Genomic DNA, 16,704 nt, shown 5'->3' with positions numbered 1-16,704 from the left:
CACCAGATCCGTTGCAAAACCAAAATGTTCTGGAGCTCTCATTCCATTTCACAAAAGTAGCTTTGGCTCCGCTGAACCAAGAACTATCCCCCCAAGATTTCTTAGTCTCCCTAAATCTAAGTGAGATTTTTAACTTTATGTTCCACTACTTCCCTGCCATGAAAAGGTCCAATTTTGTGATTGTGAGCTTCCATCAGTGGTTCCAAGTAGTACTCTTGAGATGGACATCTCTTTCACTGGTGTGCATTAGATTGATGGCCATCTCAGCTCTCGTCTAAAAGAAGAGGGCTCTCAGACCTATCACAATCTGAATAATCTACTGGTAACGATGCTCTCCTGTGAGGTAAGAGCTTGCCATACTCTCTAAACCCATCCGTTTCTGTAACTTCATGGGATAATGGCAAGTCATTAGAAAAGCTCCTTTGTTCCAACTTGGGGTATGCTTACCTCTGGCCTGAGGCCATTCAAAATTAGCCTGGATCTTATGGTATAAACCAACGAGAAATGTGAATAAATTGAAGCCTTCATGAAGTAGTCTTTCAGCATCCTCCAGCCATCAGCATGCTAATCACCAAATCGTTCAGGTAATTGCATGATTTCCCTAGGAAGTGCTCCACCTTCACCCCATCAAAATTTCCTGAAGAGGCACTGCAGCTATCAAACTCAGGATATGGACCTACCTATAGTGGTGGCATCTTCCCAATGACAAACCTGGACTAAAGGTTCAGTACCATGACTAACACCAGTCTGGATAAATGGGGAGCTCAGATAAGACCTTACTCAGCACAGGGGCAGATGGTCAGCCTGGGAATGCCAGTTTGGAGTTGTGGGAAATGCAGAATTCAATAGTTCCTGTCCTCCTTAGGGTCTCAGTGGGAACTGTAGCCATTCACATAGAAAACAGAACCATCATGGCCTATGGAAGTGGCCCAGGATGAGGTAGCTACACTGGGGCAGGGGCAAAGGCCCTGTCAGCTACCTCTTGTCCTCTTAGGGACTCTGGGCCGGAGTCCAGGGTAGAGGGTGAGTCTGGACTCCCTGCACCCTTCCCCAGAGGGCTACCTGGCCGGAGCAGGTGAAGGCCTGCAAGGGGTGGGGCTGGCTTTATCTTCCCCATTCTGGACTTCCCTATGATAAGGATGGCTTGCTAAGCGGAGACCCTTGCCTCTGGAAAGACCTGGACAGATACAGTCTCTGAGGTACAACGGGGAACCACCAGGAAGCGCAGGGACCCCCAGGGAGCTGACAGAAGAAACTGTCACACCTTGTAGCTTCACATTCCAAAATGTGCCACCTTGCCGGCCATCACATCAGCTGAGAAAAGTTGGAGCATTTGGGGCTTTTTCTTCAGGCAGCCTTTCTTTTTCAGATAAAAATGTTCTGAGGCATGTCCCCAGTCCTGGCTATGGCTACATTAGATCGCTGACAGTGGAGCAGTGCCCCAATGCAGCAGTGCCACTGTGAGCTCTCTAAGCTGATGGGAGATTGCTCCCCACTCAACTGGCTGCAACTACCATTACCCAGCCCTGCTCTGAAGAGAGGTAACCAGCCACCCGCTCACTGCCCCAGCTTCTGCCTGTCCCACCCCCCCGGCAGCCAGAGCCCCACCAAGTGGCTTCAGTCCCCCTTCCCTGGACTCACCTTGTGCTGACTTGTTAGAAATTTCTCCGCCCCAGCGCTGCAGTGCTGCTGCCATGTGGGTGCCTCCCAAGCTATGGGGAGCACAAGTATTCAATCAGTGCAGCATAGCAGGGACTAGGGGGCGGCTATAGGGTTGTACCACCCACTGAAATTTCATGCCCCCCACTTTGCACACCCCTGTTCTAACTCAGGTCCCACGCTCTCAAGCAGCCGCCCAGTGCTAAGGGTTGTCACTGGCTCCAAATGCCGACCAACTGCCCCGTGAGGACCACCTTTGACGTTGGCTGTAAGGAAGTAGGTTGAAAAAGTCTCTCCCCCAAGTCCCCCACCCACCCACAAGGAGCTCGAACCTGAGAGCCGGATGGCACCAAGAGATGCTTGTTCCTTACTGGCATTCTACTTTGTAATCAATGCGCCAGGTTGGGGTTCAGGACAGGACAGGACATCAGGGACGCGCATAACACAGACAGCAAGAGAACTACGGGCTACGTCTGCCCTACTAGCACTTTTGTCCGTGTCACTTATTTCGCTCCAGGGAGTTAAGAACCACGACCCCTCTGAGAGAAGGCACCGCTGAGAGCCACGCTGGCGTAGACAGCTCTGTCGCTGCAGGGGAGCATCTCCCTCTGACGCAGCTGTCGCCACTTTTGGGGGCGACTGAACGGTGTCAGCGGGAGAGCTCTCGCCCCTCAGCGTACCGCGCCTACAGCTGTGCTGCTGTAAGCTCCCCAGCGTAGGCATGGGCCAGCCTGCGTCAGCACTGGCCTGGCTCTGCTCCTCTTGAACCCAGTGGAGGCTCACCGCTGACTCGAATGGGAGCAGATTTAAGTCCTGTGTGCTGTGGAAGACGCACTGTTAATTATCTTCTAAGTCTTATCGTTAACCCCCATTCCCCCAGTGTGCGCTCTGGCTGTTCAGATATGAAGTGACAAGTTTACATCAGTGAAAATATCACCCTGCCTAGGCTGGAACCTATTTTCTACCATTGCGCTGTTCAATTCAATGAGATTTTATTGACACGCTGAATGCGTATTAGAAAAGACAGATTGCTCTGGTGTAGAATCAAGTTCAGTCCCCTGTACTCATATCAGGACCTATCACCATCATCCCTGACAGATATTTATCTAACCTGCCCCCAGGGACTTGAAAACTGCTATCATGAAATACATTTGAGGCACCAACAAAGGTCAAACTCACAACTTGTGGTTTTTAGAGCCAGTATTACAGCCACTGAGCTATTCCTCTTCCTTCCTAGCACAGAGGTAGCTAAAATCTGCCCAGCAAAGGGCCATGAACCTCTCTCTGGGGCAATATATTATGTCCTTTCGTCATCACTGCCCAATGGTTAATTCTATGTTGCTGTTTTCAAGCTGTTCACATGGAAATGAACTAGACAGTGACTACCCAGTATAAAATATAGGGGTTAGCCAGTGTTGGAATTTAGGGACATTTGTTTTTGCATATAGCACAATTGCTTGATCTGTAGCCTTTTGGGCACAATTGCTATAATACGAATACAAGAGTTTCCACAGGCCGCATATTAATTTATATTGCAAACATTTTTAAAAAGGCCATTGGTTTTTCTTCTGCTCCTACCTCACTCTCTGCCTTTTTCAGAGGAAACTTTGGGAGCTTCTGCAGAATGACTGGCTGTCCTTCAGAGATTGCTTTACCTCATCATAATGATCCCCAGGCTACGTATTCAGTGTGCTGGTAGGAAGTGAACCCTGGTCTGCTCTTTTCTGATTTGTGCTTCTAAAATGTATTTGTGGTTATTAATTATAAAAGACGGAAAAGTAAGTTGTCTAGAGATTTTCTGGATTTACTGTGATTTGGCTTGTACTCTGTCTTTTAATTTTCATGCATAGTCCCAAAAAAGGCTAACCTGGAATACTTTTAAAAAGGCTAAGTACAAATCAGGCTGGCTACAAATAGGAATGGGAGAATTGGCCTGAGCCTGCACTTAGCTCCCAGATCTCCTTGATATATGGCAATAGCAGAATTTTCTAAAAATTATTCTGGAACCTACATGAGGTTGGGAGTATACAACCCTATCCATACCACTACTACAGCCAATATGCGAATGTGTCAGAAATAGCGTCCAAATTCTGCCTATGTTGTTTTGGATTGCAATAAATTATATTAAAAAAATTGGACCAAGAACCCAAAGCTCTCAGAATGAGGTGATTAGATACAGAAAAAGCAAAATACCTGAATCTGAAATCATTGGGTAGCCAGTAGCCCATATGGTAATCACTCCTGGACTTTGCTATTTGTTTTTGAAGATCTTTAGCTGACTTGCTATATCCATTGAAAATATAATTGGCAAAGAGCAGCTTTCCTTGAAGGTAAATCTGCAAGGAACACAGAAAAATCCAGCATATTAAAATGGGAATGGCCACCTGTTGTTTTAAATTAGGTAGAGGAACTAAAAAGAATGACACTGAAGTAGCCTAACTATTTACAGGAATTGCTGCTTTGATCAATGGCCTTTTGTTGTTTTCTTAAAAATATCATACGTCTGAGGTGTGTTGGGGCCAGGATCTCAAAGGACTTAATTCTCAGACATACAGGACAGCCTTCTGTAGGATGCTTCATGAACTAACAAACAACACAGAAAACTGTCCTGAGGATATTGCAATCTGGATTAAATAAACCATAATGCAGCATAAGGAAAGTAGTGTAAATGGGAGGGAAATTGGCATAATAAAATGTGATGAGGCCACTTGATTTTGCATTGAACCCATTATGTTAGTTCAGTGGTCTAATGGTTTTAGAGAGAACGCCTCATGCTGCACTCATCAGGTAAGTATTATACCTTATTTAAAGATGGGTAAACTGGGATTCAGAGAGGTAAAGGTCTTGACCAATGTCTCTCAATAAGTGCTTTAGACTTGCAGGATTTAGACGGCACTGTTTCTGCTTTATAGACACACTGATCCAGGCATAAACTAAGTCTTTTGGGATCATCTTGCCTTGACAGCCAATAGAAGAGAATAAAGGTAATTAGAGATGTTAACAAAGAAGAAATACAGAATTATTTTGCAAAAATAAATAAATAAATAAATAAATAATGCTTTCAGTTATGGTATATTTTAATCTGAGCCATTTTGATATTTTTGCAACATTGTAATATTTTATTGAACACATTATCAATACGATTATCAAAAATTTGCAGTTACCAGAATCTGGGGTTTTCCGCAATTACTGAAAATCCTAAATTTTGGTAAATGAAAAATATTCAATTTTAAGACACCAATTTTGTTCAAAAATGATACTATGTACATATATCAAATTCAATTATTGTATAGATTTGAAAATGTTACATATTGAAAAAAATTGGTACACAAATATTTGTATGCAAACATATAGAAAATTTGCAGACGTATTTTGGTAAAAATGCAATTTTTCTTTGAAAACAATGCCTTTGAAAAGCTACCTTCACCAAAAGCGGTGCTAAATCATGGGTTCCTTTCTCAGCATACAACTCTTTAGTGTTGTATAGGCACAAAAATTGAATCCGTGCCAAAAATTCCTACATGGAGAGTGGATTTGTCCATATGGCAGGAAGTGCATGTGATGTTCAGAGAGAAATGGCTGTCCCTGGGAGCAAATTGCATTTCAATGCTTCTGTAAAATTATTTCTTCAAGACATTGAAATCATCATAGAAAAATGTTCAAAATCCAATCTTTCAAATTACAAAACATTTTCTTTTCCTAGATTAATAACATGTAAATTTGTACAACTTATTCTTTTGGTTTGTAGTTACTTGTGTCTATGGTTTAATAGTTACTTAAATAGGAAATTAAGCATGGATGCCATCCATTAAGACAGGTTAGGAGTTGCCTTTTGATCACACGACATAGACTACAATTGTAGTCCTCTGGAGATATTTCCTCTGATCATCTAAAGATATTCACAAGGTTGTTGACTCAATTAGAGGAAATTTAGTTGTCTGACTTCTGCCTTGAGGTAAAAAAATGAAAAAGAATTAATTTAGCATTCCTAAATTTACAGGGCTGAGAAAACCCTTCACTTCCTGAAAATATTAATTTTGCAGCATATAAACTTATAACACATGCAAAGTTGAAAGACTTGATATCTGTATTTGAAGATGTCACTTTTCTTTTGCATAAACCCTTAGGCTACATCTATACTGGCAGGCCCTCTCAAAAGGCAGTCCTCCAAAAATTATTTTTTGAAAGATCTGCTTTCGAAAGAGAGCGTCTACACTCAAAAAGCAGATCGATCCTGCACTCTGCAATTTCAAAAAACAACCATCTCTTTGGAAAGGGAGCAGACATCCATCACTGGCCATTCTTTCGAAAGAACGGGCTAGGAAATGCTGTGGGTGGGGCCAGATGGCTGACAAGCCCTTCTGGGGCCCACAGTCAAATGCTCCCTTAAAGGGCCTCTCCCCAAAACCCTCACCCTGCACACACTGAGCGCTTGTTTGCCACAAAAAGCAGAGCGAACCTGGTGCTGGTTCCAGATGAACGTTCACAGCATCATGGATCCTCAGCCACTCCCCGACAGGGAATTCCTCAAGGTTGTCGTCCTCCTGATGGGCATGGCACACCACACTACCCTCCACCGCCTGTGGGCAGCCATCCGCATAGCTGCCCTCCTGCAGGCTACCTTCACGGGGTGACATCCACAACCCCTCCCCTGGCTGATCCGGCACCTGCGGCACAAGCTCCAAGTGGTGGGACCATCTTGCATGGGGGAGGGGCATGGCAACTGCTGGCTCCAGAACTTCAGGATGAGAACACGGACTTTCCTGGAGCTGTGCCTCTGGCTCACCCCCGCACTCCAGCACCAGGACACCTGCGTGCGGCCTGCACCGCCCCTGGAGAAAGGAGTCGCCATTGTGATATGGAAGCTGGCCACACCGGACAGCTACCCATCTGTGGGTCGCCAGTTCAGGGTGGGCTAGGCCACTGTTGGGGCTGCATATATGGAGGTGAGGCATGCTCGGGTGTCACACCTGAGATGATGAGCGGGAATGGGGCTCCTGGGAAGGGGGGTGGTCCCTGTAGGGGACAGCGGAGAGCGGGGGCTAGGAGCACACCACCATGCACTCACAAACGCATACATCCTCCATCCCATGCAGGTCATCAGGGCGATCAACATCGTTCTCCTGAAGAGGGTCATCCATGTTGGCGACCTTGATGCCGCCATTGCGGAATTCGCTGTGCAGGGGTTCCCCAGCTGTTTTGGTGTACTGAATGAGGCCCACATCACCATCCAGGCCCCAGACCACAGCGCAGGCTCCTTTGTCAATAGGAAGGGCTACAATTCCATGGTGCTCCGGGCCTTAGTGGACTCAGAGATGCTGTATGGATGTGTGTGTGAGCTGGTGGAATCGAGCTCACGATGCCCGGGTCTTTGGAACTCTTGGCTCAGGTGCAGGACGGAGGAGGGGCCTACATCTCTCCCACATGAGCTCCTGATCAGGTTGGGGATGTAACCGTGCCCCCCTGCGTGCTGGCCAACGCCAGGCATGTGGATCTGAGCCAAAAGCTTTCTAATGCATGCCTCAACCAGGCACGCAATGCCGTGGAGTGTGTGTCTGGGCTCCTGAAGGGTCGCTTTAGTTGCCTCCTGATGGGGCTGGATGTCGGCCTCCAGATTGTGCCACATGTCATGTCCACATGCTGTGTTCTCCACTAGATCGTGGAGAGTAACCATAAGCCTTTTCTGCAGAGGTGGGCTGCCAAGGTCAGCCCCAGCTATGAGCAGCCACTCCATGCTCCATGTTGCCAGGCACAATGGGATGGGGTGCAGATGAGAGAAGCTCTCTGGGAGGCCTTTGCTAGGGAACCTCAATGACCTTGCCCCAGGCACCCTCTGCCACAACCCCTGCTCCCGACACTTCCACATCTCACTGTCCCACCACCATTGACAAGGGCCACAAAGATGTTAAAGAATAAACTCCTTTACTAAAGCTGAACACTTTTTGTTCTACAAAAAGTCTTACTGAAGGCACAGGAACAAACAATCCCACTGTGTAGTAAGAAATACAAACATGGTGGGCAACCAGCTTGGCTTAACAGGGAAATCCGTAGTCAGCTTAAATTAAAAAAGGATGCATACAAGAAATGGAAACGTGGACAGTTGACTAAGGAGGAGTATAAACAAACAGCTGGAGAATGCCAGGCAGTAATCAGGAAAGCGAAAGCACAATTGGAACTGCAGCTGGCAAGGGATGTGAAGAGTAACAAAAAGGGTTTCTATAGGCATGTGAATAATAAACAGGTTATCAGAGAAGGTGTGGGGCCATTGCTGGATGAGGGAGGTAACCTAGTGACAGATGATGCAGGAAAAGCTGAAGTGCTCAATGCATTTTTTGCCTCAGTCTTCACGGATAAAGTCAACTTCCCCATGACGGTCCTAGATTAGGCAGTACGGGAAGGTGGAGGGCAGCCATCTGTGGGGAACGAACAAGTTCTGAGCTATCCAGAAAAACTAGATGTGCACAAGTTCATGGGTCTGGATTTAATGCACCCCAGGGTACTGAGGGAATTGGCAGATGTCATGGTTGAATCTTTGGCCATTATCTCTGAAGACTCTTGGAGATCGGGGAGACACCAGATGACTGGAAGAAGGCAAACGTAGTGCCCATCTTTAAAAAAGGAAAGAAGGACAATGCAGGGACCTATAGACCTGTCAGCCTTACCTCAATCCCTGGGAAAATAGTGGAGGGAATCCTCAAGGAATACGTTTTGGAGCACTTGGAAGAGGGGAAAGTGATCAAAAGTATTCAACATGGATTCACCAGGGGCAAGTCCTGCCTGACTAATCTGATTAGCTTCTGTGACAAGGTAACAAGTTCTGTGGACATGGGGAAGCCAGTGGATGTGATATACCTTGACTTCAGCAAGGCTTTTGATACGGTTTCCCACAACATTCTTGTCCATAAGTTAAGGAAATATGGATTGGATCCTTGGACTATAAGATGGATAGAAAGCTGGCTTGATGGTCGGGCCCAATGGGTAGTGGTCAGTGGCTCAATATCTGGATGGCGGTCTGTTTCAAGCAGAGTGCCGCAAGGCTCGGTTTTGGGGCCTGTGTTATTCAACATCTTTACTAATGACCTGGATGAGGGACTGGATTGCACCCTCAGCAAGTTTGCGAATGACACAAAACTAGGGGGAGAGGCAGATTCACTGGAGGATAGAGAGAGAATCCAGAGGGACCTGGATAAATTGGAGGACTGGGCCAAAAGAAATCTGATGTAGTTCAATAAGGAGAAGTGTAGAGTCCTGCACCTGGGGCGGAAGAATCCCAACCATTGTTACGGGTTGGGGACCGACTGGCTCAGCAGCAGTACGATGGAAAGGGACCTTGGGGTTATGGTGGATGAAAGGCTGAATATGAGTAAACAGTGTGCCCTTGTAGCCAAGAAGGCTAACGGCATGCTAGGGTGCATTAGGAGGAGCATTTTGAGCACATCTAGAGAAGTAATTATTCCTCTTTATTCGGCACTGTTGAGGCCACATCTGGAATATTGTGTCCAGTTTTGGGCCCCCCAGTATAAAAAGGATGTGGATTTGCTGGAGCAGGTTCAGCAAAGGGCAACAAAAATGATTAAGGGTCTGGAGCACAAGACCTATGAGGACAGGCTGAGGGATTTGGGCTTGTTTAGTTTACAGAAGAGAAGACTTAGAGGTGATTTAATAGCAGCCTTCAACTTCCTGAAGGGGAGCTCTAAAAAGGAGGGTGAGAAACTGTTCTCAGTGGTGTCAGATGGCAGAAAAAGGAGTTATGGTTTGAAGTTGAAGAGGGAGAGGTGTAGGGTAGATATTAGGAAAAACTACTTCACCAGGCGGGTGGTGAAGCATTGGAATGCGTTGCCTAGAGAGGTGGTGGATTCTCCATCCCTTGAGGTTTTTTAAGTCCCAGCTGGACAAGGTCCTGGCTGGGATGACTTAGTGGGGGTTGATCCTGCTTGAAGCAGGGGGCTGGACTAGATGACCTCCTGAGGTCCCTTCCAGCCGTATGATTCTGTGAAACCACAACTCTATAATAAACTAAAGCCATGTAAAAAACATAACTATACAGCGGGGGCAGTAGGGGGAGCTATTTTCAGGGGTGTTAAAAAATAAAATGTTGTAGAAATGTAAAACACTGTTTCCTGCAAAAACCACCAATGTATGAAGAGTCAAAACTGTTTAGAAAAAAGAACTGTTTACAGGGGCAAATAGGGTGAACTATTTACAAGGGTATTAAAAAATAAACTCTTTCACTACATCTAACCACTGTGTGTTATAAAAACCAATCAGGAAAACAACAACAAACTATATACAGGGAAGACTGCAGGGGAACTACTTACATGATCGTTTCCTGGAGTGGTGGTGGGTTTAAGGGTCTAATTCCCCTGCTGGCGTCATGGGCTGTGACCCATTCTGGCTGTGGCTGCCTCTACTTCCCTGAGTCTGGGTTCCCCCTCAGGGCCAGGACTACAGGAAGGTTGGAGCATTGTTGGGTCACAGCAGACTCTGCCACGGTGGTAGGTGTGTGGTGGGAAGGGGGCACAGTGGGGGTGGGGGGAGGCGGTTAGTCACTGCCTGGGTAAGGGCACAAAGGGCACCCGCCATCTCACCCCAGGTCTCCCACTCCATCCACTCCCTCAGCAGGGCATTTTGGTCCCACAGGCAGACACGTAGAGCAGGGGCTCTTCACTTCTGCATTGACGGTGGGTTGGCCTCCTGCCACGGAGTGTCACACATGCGGGAGGTGGGAGTGCCATGGCCTCCTCAGTGTCTGCTGCCATGGAGCTCCCCAGCCCCTGCACCCCATTGCCTGGGATGGCAGAGCTGTGGAGACAGAAGGGAAGGGGTACGATTCATCAGTCCTGTGATGTGGGCCCAAGAACCATGTCTCGTACCCACCATGGGCAGCCTCTCCAGTCCACTGCCCAAGTGTCCCTCTGGGGCTCCCACCGTGGTGCTGCAGGCATGCTCCGCCCTCTCCACCCCCAGACCCAGACGTGCAGCGGATTGTGGTGCTGCCCACGGGAGCGGATGCCCAGTGCCACACATTGCCCTCTCTGCCGCTGTCTGGTGTGAGTCTGGCCCATGGCCATGTCGCTGGCCTGCTGCTGGCTGTGGTGTAGCTGGGCTCCCTCTCCACACTCCCTGGGGTGCCTGAAGCGCATGGCACATACCTGAGAGTCCCTCCATGGACTCAGGGGATGCCCAGGTTGACGTAGCCTGGCTCAAGGAGCCAGACAGGATAGCAATAACCAGGGCACCCTCACTTGAGCCTTCCTCCTCCGATCCAGGCTCCGGCTCCTGTTCCCTGGGGCGGGGCGTCATTCCAGAGGCTTCGGGCTGGTCCTACACCTCTTTATTGAGCTCCTGTTCAAGCACTGCCGTGTTCTGCATGGTACTTGGTGGGTGGGGGCTGCCTCCTTGGTCCCAAGGAGCAGGTCCAAGTCCTCATAATGAGCGCAGGTGGTAGATTCCCTCCCCCCCCCGCCGTCAAGCAGTGGTGCACATCTCTGGCCGTCACGTAGGCCTGTCATAATTCTTTTACTTTTGCCCGTCGCTGGTCAAGGGCTCATGGTGGGTGTGGTCAGGCCAGCTGATTGGCACGCAAATGCTGCAGCATCGTGGCAACATCCAGTCATCTGCAGGAGGACCTCCTCCTCCCCCGACAGGCCAAGGAGGTCCCGCTCCTCGCCCCTGGACTGGGCTGGAGCCCTCTTCTTTATGCTCTCCTGGGAACCCCCTGCTGGTGACCCTGGTGGGTGCCCGGCTCCTGGCCGCTTGCCATGAGGCGAGAGCAAGCGGCAGCACAGCAAAGCAGAATCTTCATGTGCTGCCGACTCACTTGTGCCTGTGCCACTGCCAGCATGCCGCAGCATTGAGAGGTGGCTGGACGCTGGGAGCGCAGAGCTCCGCTTGGTCTGGCCAGGGCGTCGCTTTTGGAAGAGCAGCCTGAGGAACGTCTGCGTGTGTTCTCTGTCAAAAGAAGCTTTCGAATGCAGGTGCTCTTCCTGGAACGGGAGCGGAAGGGCGCTTTGGGAAGGAGCGCCGTGTTCTTTCGAGATTACTTTAGAAAGAACCTGTTTGGCGTGTAGACACTGTGTGAACAATTTCGAAAGACGATTCTTCTTTTGAAAAATCTTTTGAAAGAGCATGCGAGAGTAGACGTAGCCTTATAGTAATAGGAAATAAGGGAAGGTGAATAAAGATGGTAAGGTGCTTAAGGAACAGGATTGGTAGTCAGGAGAATAAGGTTCTGTTTCTGGCTCTGCAATAAATTTCCATGTGACCATCAAAAATTTATTGGTATCCTGATTTTTCAAAGCCTGAGAAGCCCATGGTTGCCAGCAAATGTACCCCAAATCTGAATGCATTTAGGATTGGCTTACATTAGGCAGGTAAGTTGACTGCAGATACACAATTCTAGCTATTGCAATTGCATAGCTAGAATTATTTATCTGCAATCGACTGAACTGGCTGTCCACATACAGGGAGGTTGACAGGAGAGTTTCTCCTCATGATAGTGAGGAGTACAGAGGTCGACTGCCAATTCCAAACAGTTCAATTTTGTGCATCTCTAGCAGACATGTGACATTGAATTCTGGAAGATTGACCCTGACCGGATCAATCTTCCCAGAAGTGTAGACATAGTGTTAGATAGTTACTTTCTCTAGGCTGAGGTCAGCACTGTTTCTGGCTCTCAAGTGGATCTACCATTGGAAAATGATGGGTCCTTTGGGGTTCCAGAATGCTTTGAGGTAATTTGTTTCTGAGATTTTGAGCCAGTCTGTAGATGATGATGTCTACATTGACACTAGGGGAAATCTTTGAAATGGCCATGCTAATGGCCAAATCAAAAAATACTAATGAGGTGCTGAAATGAATATTCAGCACCTCCTTAGCATGCTGCCAGCACTTTGAAAGAGCCGTGTTTCGCTCGTGGACAGCTCGTCTACATGGGGGTCCTTTTCAAAAGGACCCTGCAAACATCAAAATCCCCTTGTTCCTGTCAGCTGATGGGCTTTTTGACAGGCCTGTGACAGGAATAAGGGGACAGGAATAAGGAACATGCTGATGGGAATAAGGGGATTTCGATGTTTGCAGAGTCCTTTCGGAAAGGACTCCCATGTAGATGAGCCATGTGCAAGCAAAATGCAGCACTTTCAAAGTGCCGCAGCTGGCAACATGCTAATAAGATGATGAATATTCATTTCAGTGCCCCGTTAGTATTCTCTGATTTGGCCATTAGCATGGCCATTTCAAAGTTTTCCCCTAGTGTAGACATAGCCTATATGGAACATTATGGCCCTCTGTTGTCTGTGACCACTGACAGAGTAGCACTTGGATCCATCCTCCCCCACACACTCACTTTGCAAATCACATTACTAAGCATACAAACTGAGCATACAGCAGAAGGCTGGAGTGCTGTTGCTGGAAGTTTTACATGGAGCTAATCAAAGGGCTTACAGAGAATATTTGCACTTCTGTGGCATGGCTGTGGTCACATTTTCTCCACCTTTGCCATGGTGGTGAAACTTTCCTACATTGCCACCAGTCCTTTTGGCAGATTAAGCTGCATTGCCTCAGCATGGAAAGTCATGAGATTCTTGCCACAAGGAAGCATTGATCTATTTCTTAAAATCAGTTGATTTAGTTTGCTCTAGATGCTTCTGCAGAAACAGTAAGGAAGGCACCATCTGCATGGATTGTTTTTTGCCCAGTTTCATTTTTAAAAATTTTGGTATGCTTAGGGACTTGTAACCAGTCACCTATGAAACTGACACATTTCTTTTCTCATTGATTGTTTTGCCAGTGGAATGAAATTATGGCTGTAATTAAAAAGGACTGTTAATGCCTTCTTCCAGAACACCAAGCTGCGAACCACACCTAAACATGTAGCAGTTAGGTCCTTTCTTAAGAAAACATCTCTGGACATTAACAACATTGCTAATTACCATTCTCTTAATAGGAAGAATAATCAAGGCCATAGGAGTAGACCAATTCTACTTTCATTTGGATTCCATGTACTACTGTTATCTCTATCAGACCTGGCTCTAGAATCAATACTGAACACACAATTGTAGTTCATCTTTCTAGGATTAGGGGAAATTTTATTTTATCAGATTAACTACTGTTGTATATTCATTATCTACAGGTTCTAAATGACTGCTAACATTAGACAAGTTCATGAACTGCTGCAAACATCTGGATTAACATTATCATAAAGCTTTACATTATCTTCTGAACTTTTTTCATATTCTCTTAACCACTTCCATATGGAAATGCACAAACAGGGATATGGAACAGAGCCAAAACATCTCTGGGCAGCTGGCTAGTAGTTTTACTCGGTCTTATAGCAATGCTCATCTGTAGCACAAACGAATGGGGCCTTCAGACTGAGCTGTATTATCAGTCATTGTTTTTCCATTGGCATGCGTGTTGATGCCAAATGAACCACACACTGAGTTCAACTACCTTGTATGCGTCTTCTTTTCCACTCAGCAAGAAATGGCCATGCCAATTTATTTGTCGTTTATTTCCACCAGTTCTGCAAATGTAGGGTGGTGGCAGCTTTGATTTTTTCCCCCCCACTTTTTAGATAATATCATGACTTTGACAAATTTACCCTTCACCATCAAGGAGGAAGTTAACTTATTTTATTCAAAATGTTTCATGTGGCAATATTGTGTAGAGAAACAAAATGTCAAGCATTAAATTTTATCTTCTGTAGACACACTTTCTGCACTTTAAGATGCAATCCAGTAGCTTTGTGTAGATCGACAGTGCCACCTAGTGGACAGATAAGTTGATCACAGAGGGGCTCATTCAGGGGGAACCTTTCTCTTTGCCTTTTATTTTAAAAGTAATAATTGGTTCTCACTGACGGAAACTTCTTAATGTTACTCTTCTCGGGAATAGAGAATACATTAAACCTCCTATATTCTGATTGCTATAGCAACGGCTGAAAATTCATATTGAAAAAATGCAAGAAATGATAATTGCTGGTCTTTCTCAGTAACAGGGGTACAGGATCTATCCATTACGTCATTAATAGAGACTTTTGTTGTTGGACTAAACCAAAGAACAGCTAAAGGGAAAACAGCATTTGTGGTGGTTTTTAACATGGAGATTCAGGGGACTAAATTTTATCCCAGTACAGTAATAATGGAGTGCAGTTCAACAGTATTTACCCATCCTTAGCAAAGTGTTGCACGGGACTAAAGGGCTGTAAAGCTGTTACAACCATTGGTGAGTTATAACATTCATTATTATGGCCAAATCTTTGTATCAGTCACTCAAGTATTAAGTGCCATGTTTGGATTCATTGGAACCTCAGTACTGTATTGAACCAAAAAATAGCCAATGTGAATGTGTGATTTAAATGCCTTCCTGATATGCGGACAATTTTCAATCAGCTTAGACTGTTGTGTGTTTCCCCTTGATGGAGGCGCTCTGTTTGATATGCCATCAAAGCTTTTTTGCAAGAGATGAAATGGAGCCATGTTCATAGGAACACAGTGAAAACTGACTGCTGCAATGGAAACTCAAAAAGGAAATATGGTTCATAATCTAAAGTACTGGCTGGTGGCATGTGTATAGCAGTCCTTTGACAAAAATTTGTAACACAAGTCCTGTATTGTGCATAGCTAAGATACAGGCATGAGACTGGCAGGGCTGAAGAGAGACTATTCTGGCATCTGCCGTGAGGGTCTGAACAGACACAGTTTTCAGCATGGCAACAGTTGGAAGTCCCAGACTTGTTCCAACATAGTGGCAATATCAACAAAAGTAAAATATTTAGCTGTACATGTGGTCCAGTGGTAATAGTTTTAACATACCAAAAATATGCCAGGAGCAACCTTATGCCTTTGCACCAGTAATGAGCCTTTATGACCTGTAAATTCATCTGCAGAGGTGATGTCGTATTTGAGGAGACGATAGGAGTCCAGGCGAGCCTGAAACAACAGGGGAAATGCAGTTATGGAAATATGTCGGCTATAAATCTTACTCTATCAATCATCAGTGCACAATATTCCCTCTACACAAGGCCTGAGGAGCTGATCTGAGCTGATTATCTTCTTCCTTGTGACTGAAGCAGGCAGCTGTTCTGAGCACATTGATCATTGAGCTGTTCTGAGCACATTGATCATTGAGCATCTGATGAAGTGAGTCTGTGCTCACGAAAGCTCATGCTCAAAACTTTTCTGTTAGTTTGTAAGGTGCCACAGGACCCTTCGTTGCTGTTACAGATCCAGACTAACATGGCTACCCCTCCGATACTTGACCACATTGAGCATTCATGATTGTTGGAGTTCTCCTTGTAGGTTAATTTGTCACTTCTTCAAAGAAGCCGTACCTCTACATTGTTAAAATTAAATCTAGTGCTTGTGAAAGGATGGATAGCAGCCATCCGTGGTGCAAGCTTCTCATTTAGTTCTCACTGTATTGCTGGCCTGACCTTCAAAATACCAGTAAGACAATTGGTAGCATGAGGGGACTAATTAAAAGCCTGGAGTGGAGGGTTTTGTGAAGTGGATGAATACCTGAAGTTTCAGATGGAAAACACAAAACCCCAATTTTACAGGTTACTGAAGTGGGATATGAACTCAGGGCTCCAGAAGGGAAGAGCAGTGTGCAAACAGGAATATACCTGCATCCATGAAAACCTCTCCTTACCTGTCTTGTATGTGGAACTACCTACATGGTGCTCACTCTGATATGAAATTGTTAGCAGGTACTCAAGAGAGGTGCCAATTCTACTTCTCTTTGCAGACTGGAGGTATTATGTGTGTATTTGATCCAGCCTCCAAAAATTTTAAAATTGGATGAAAATCTTGTCTCCACTGAAGTTGAAGGAAGTTCTCCTGTTAACGTCAATGGGGCCAGGATTTTACCCCTTATGCTCTAATTTTTCCAGACATAGATTAATTAAAATTGATACATACTATGGGGCCAATTTCTGAGGAATTATGACTTTCACATCAGTGAGGACCTGTTCAGGTGTTATGTACAATCAAGGCTGCACCTATGTGGGATTTTCTGAAATTCTCCCGATCTTCTTCCAGCAGC

This window comes from Carettochelys insculpta, chromosome 1 (genome assembly GCF_033958435.1).
Source record: "Carettochelys insculpta isolate YL-2023 chromosome 1, ASM3395843v1, whole genome shotgun sequence".
NCBI classification, from domain to species: domain Eukaryota; kingdom Metazoa; phylum Chordata; order Testudines; family Carettochelyidae; genus Carettochelys; species Carettochelys insculpta.
This window is presented reverse-complemented; position numbering follows the sequence as displayed.